The 5,456-nt window shown below is 39.4% G+C and overlaps 1 pseudogene; it reads right to left on the reverse strand.

Moving 5' to 3' along the window:
- Positions 1 to 3,734: 3,734 nt before the first annotated feature.
- Positions 3,735 to 4,949, reverse strand: LOC100588300 (annotated as a pseudogene).
- Between the last annotated feature and the right edge of the window lie 507 nt (positions 4,950 to 5,456).

Genomic DNA, 5,456 nt, shown 5'->3' on the forward strand with positions numbered 1-5,456 from the left:
CAGTGTACAAGGGTTCCTTTTTCTCCACATCCTTACTAACACTTGTTATCTTTTTGTTTTTTTTTTGAAAACAGATATCCGCAGAGGTGTTATACGATACCTCACTGTAGTTTTGATTTGCATTTCCATGATGATTAGAGATGTCCAGCACCTTTTCATATACCTGTTGGCTACTTGAATTTCTTTTTTTGAGAAATATCTATCTTGGTCCTTTGCCTATTGTTTACTCAGGTTATTTGTATGTTTGCTATTGAGTTGTAGGCGCTCCTTATATATATTGGACATCAACCCCTTATCAGATACATAGTTTGTAAATATTTCCTCTAGTTCTGTAGGTTGCCTTTTCACTCTGTTGGTTGTTTCCTTTGCTGTGCAGAAGTTTTTTGGCTTGATGTTGTCCTTCTTGCCTAGTTTTGCTTTTGTTGCCTGTGCTTTAGGTGTCACATTTAAAAAATTATTACCAGGACTAATGTCAAAAAGGTTTTTCCCCATTTTTTTTTTTTTTTTTTCGAGACAGAGTTTTGCTCTTGTTGCCCGGGCTGGAGTGCAATGGTGCGATCTTGGCTCACTGCAACCTCTGCCTCCTGAGTTCAAGCGATTCTCCTGCCTCAGCCTCCCAAGTAGCTGGGATTACAGGTGCCCACAACCACACCTGGCTTTTTTTTTTTTTTTTTGTATTTTTAGTAGAGATGGGGTTTCACCATGTTGGCCAGGCTGATCTCAAACTCCTGACTTCAGGTGATCCTCCTGCCTTGGCCTCCCAAAGTGCTGGGATTACAGGCATGAGCCACCATGCCTGGCCTTTTCCCCATTTTTTTAAAAAGGGTTTTATGGTATCAAGCTTTACACTTAAGTCTTTAATCCATTGATTTGATCTTTGTGTATAGTGTAAGATAAGGGTGCATTGTCATTCTTTTGCATGTTGATATCCAGTTTTCCCAACATTTTGGAAGAGACTATTATTTTCCCCATTGTGTGTTCTTGGAATCCTTGTTGAAGATCATTTGACCATAAATGTGTAGGTTTATTTCTGGGTTCTCTCTTCTGATTCATTAGTTGATATGTCTGCTTTATGCCAGTCCCATACTATTTCAATTACTATAGCTTTGTAATATAATTGATGTCAGGAAGTGTGATGCCTCCAGCTTTTTTCTTTCCCCTCAAGATTGCTTTATATGTTCGCCTGTTTTTGTTGCCATTAAGGAATGCCTGAGACTGGGTAATTTATAAAGAAAGAAGTTTAATTGGTTCACAGTTCTGCAGGCTGTAGAGGAAGCATAGCACATCTGTTCCTGGTGGAGGCCTCAGGAATCCTACAATCATGGTAGAAAGCAAAGGGGGAGCCAGGGTATCACATGGTGAGAGTGGGAGTAAGAGAGGAGGGAGCAGGGGGGCTGGAGGTCTCATACTCTTTTATTATTTTATATTTTTTTCAGCAATAATGTTGATTTATTATCACTTTCTGCACCAGATCTGTGAAAACACACAACCTATGTTCTGTGCTCTCCACAAAAGGACAAGCATCATTAGGATCATATAAAACATGTACAATCAAAATACAATTTCATGATCGACTATACCATTGGAAACACATATGTCATACCAGTTGGTGATATCACTGAGATCACTAGAGCCAGGTGAGATAATCTACATAAGTTTCTCCATAGAATTAAATTTGGAGGGAGATTTGCTGGGATTGAAGATAAACAGAAACTGAGGAAGAATTTCAGGCAATTACCTGGTCCAGCCCCCAACAAGTGCAAATAAAGACCTGGCTCTCAAGGAAAATCAATATATCAGTTCCCTCTTAGATGTCAAAATCAGAATCTCCAAATGCACTGATTTAATAAAACAGGTTTTATCAACCTAATGATCAATATGTTCTCACGTATTTGTAAAATCGCCTTTAAGTCCTTTTTAACTTTTATGGTACTCTGAAGATGTGAGAAGCTAATTAGTATCATTTTCATAAAATCTAATACATAAGATAGGAGGCTTATATAGTGAGTGACAGTCAGTATTGTGTCACCTAATGGCCAAAAATAACCCAAATCATTGAACCTTTCATCACATATCCTGTTTTGATCCTGATAATCATTTTTAAAAATTGAAATCAGCTTTATTTAAGAATTTCCAGCATTGACAACTCTTATAAAAAGCATCCAAGCACAGGACACAGAACTGTAGCAAACAGCATTCTTATGGGTAGCTAACAGACATTAGAACTTCCACCCTTCTTTGAGACACCTGAGCTCACTGTAAACTCTGCTTCCAAGTACTCCTTCAAAGCACACCACAAGCTCAGTTTATATTCTCAACTCATCAGCTTCAGTTCACATTACCACACTTATGTATCAGTAACAGAACACACACCATACAGCATTCACAGCAGTTGACAAAAGGGTAGGAAAATACAAGTATCATTGCACTTAACAACTAATGTGGGTTGCCTAAGAACAAAGCTCACTGAAAGTCTTCCAACACATGTGGATATCCTTTGAATACAAAAGACATTCATACATTGTTTATTATTGCTGTCTGTATACTCTCACCAAAATTACAGGATTGAGAGACACATTTCAATAACTTAAAAAATATTGATGATGCACCATCAACTCTCTACCTGTACTCTCTCCTTCTCTCGCTCATACTAGCCTTCCATGCCTTGGCAGCACCACCAATCCCACACAGTTTCAAAAGTTCAGACAGCCTCTGGTTCCATATCACAGCCTTGTGTTCATGACGTTGATATGACTCCATGAAATAAAGAGTAGTGAATCAAAATGGGAACACCCACTGTCAAAGACGCAGCCTGTGAAGTGTGATGATGAATTCTTGAATGAGAAAGCATGTAGACAGAAGTATTTCTATGGCAGGATATTTACAGTGCTACTTTTAATGAAGTGCTTCTATAAACATTTGAAATGAGATGCACTGCAGAGATTAAATGAAGGCTTCATATTGTACTTCTGTATATCAGGTGGGGGGAATGACAAGTGTTAAAAAACAGAACAAAAGAATCAAACACTGTGACACCATGATCTCCCAAAAGGAGATTTTATTAAGGAAAAAAAATCATATGGTGGGGTTCAAATGAAGACAAGGAGAAAAGAATGTGGTTCTAATCAATGTTTTCCATTTTGAGCATGCAAAGAGTTCACTTGAGAAGTCTGGGGATAAAATATTACAGATATCAATTGTAATGTGTTGATTTTCCAACAAACAGCCATTTACTTTCAACCACTCAATATTTCTTTTTTATTTATTTATTTATTTATTTTATTATACTTTAAGTTTTAGGGTACATGTGCACAATGTGCAGGTTTGTTACATGTGTATCCATGTGCCATGTTGTTTTGCTGCACCCATTAACTCGTCATTTAGCATTAGGTATATCTCCTAATGCTGTCCCTCCCCCCTCCCCCCACCCCACAACAGTCCCCGGAGTGTGATGTTCCCCTTCCTGTGTCCATGAGTTCTCATTGTTCAACCACTCAATATTTCAACTCTTTATTTATTCAACTCTTTGTGTAACTCAACTCTTAATGTATTCAACTCTTTATGTAACTCTTTACGTCACAAAACTTATACACTTCCTTTATCTCTTCCTCTTTTTCTAAAGAAAAATGTCAAAAATACTGCTGAATATACTCCACACTGAACAAACCAATTTTGAAAATTTTTGTATCTTACTTACCATGTACATTCCGTACCAACAAACCATAACCCAATGTCTACATTTCCCAGCCAGAAGATTTAGAATCCATGCTTGAGCCAAAGCCTCCATTAAAACCATTGCCCGATCCTGCATTTGGTGCTGATTCCCAACCAATTGCTGCACCGGAATTAGAACCACTGTAAGAGTTATTTCTAGAACCAAAGACCTGGTTTGGCTCCCTTTGCATGTTGCCTTGACTTTGGTTATTACCTGATGGGCCTGACTGGTTCTGCTGGCTGGCTAACATGCTTATCCTACCCCAACTGCTCTGCAGCCCTGCCTGGGCTGCAGCCATCATAGCTGGAGTAATGCTGAGCACACCAAAGTTCATCTACCACCTGTTTTGATACCTTGATTGTTTTCCAAGCCAGATCCACCCCTCTACTGTTACCAAATCCACTCAGATTCCCAAATCTTCCACTTCTTTCTCTCTGTTGCTGTTGTGTGATTAGGTTTGGCACTGGATATATGTATGCTGAGTCCTTTAATGATCAAGTCCTCTCCACAAAGAGATTGGGCAATCCGATCAACTTTAAATGTAACAAAGGCAAAGGCCCTGAATGGCTTGGGGATGAAGACATCCACCACTTCTTTGTACTGACAGAAAAACTGCCATAGCTCATCTGCAGTCATGTCCTCTGTACAGCGCCCCACAAACACTTTGCTGCTTCTCAAAGGCTCATCTGGGCTTTGCTTAGAGTTGGGAAATTTACAGTCATACCATCATTCATCTATCATATGTCACTGTGACATTACTTTCACATGTGTTTCATACTCCATAAAACGAACAAAGCCAAACCCCTTTGAGCAGTTTTAATATGTATCTTGACTTGGACTTCTCCAAAGGTATTAAAATATTCCTTCAGATCCTGTTTCCATAGGAGGAAAAACAACCTGAGAGCAAAAACTCACTAATTACCAATGCTATTAAATAAGATATTTTCTGGACTACTCTTCACTTTCACTGCTGTCTCACCCATTTTTCTTTTGTTATCTTTGGGACAGTTGACAACATATACCAGATTTCCACAGTCAGCATCAGGGCTTGCAGAATTCCTTCTACCAGCCGGATACCTCTCATACATTGAGACACTGGATTCTTGTAGTGAAGTCCACATGCCCCTGGAAACTGGGCTGTAACTGTGGACAGCAGCACCACCCCATTGTCTTCTGATGATATTTCAACGAGCTCCTTATTCTCATCTTCACTTACCCTAGTGTATTCAGACATCTTTTATTTCTCCACTTAGGCCACTGCTAGAAAGCCCAACAGGGACACTGAAGCAGTGACGGATCCAAGCACAGCTTAGTTTATTCTCCTTGATAATCATTTTTATTGTTCTTCCTGGGACTCATTCAAGACTTTCTGGAATTCATATTAACTCATGGCCAAACATGAAAATAAGTTGTAACAAGGGTGTACGTAATGTAGAACATTTGGAAGAGCTGTCTCTTGGTTATTGCTAGCCGCGTTCCTTTGGATGTTTAGCTTGTCAGCAGCGATCATCATGGCCAATTACTTGATCTGCATCATCATCCTACATAAGCAATTGTTATGTCTTCAGTGATGACCTGAGAGGAAAATACACTCCAATGGCATGGTAAATGCCCTTTCTTCAGGAGGGACAAGTAAGAAAGACTCAGGATGCTGCAATTCAGGAGGCTGAGCGCTGACCCTTAGCCCCTAAACCCACTGTCTATGAGAAGCCATGCTGAAATTTAGACAGCAGCACATCAC

The sequence above is a fragment of the Nomascus leucogenys genome, chromosome 11 (genome assembly GCF_006542625.1).
Source record: "Nomascus leucogenys isolate Asia chromosome 11, Asia_NLE_v1, whole genome shotgun sequence".
In the NCBI taxonomy this organism is placed as follows: Eukaryota; Metazoa; Chordata; class Mammalia; order Primates; family Hylobatidae; genus Nomascus; species Nomascus leucogenys.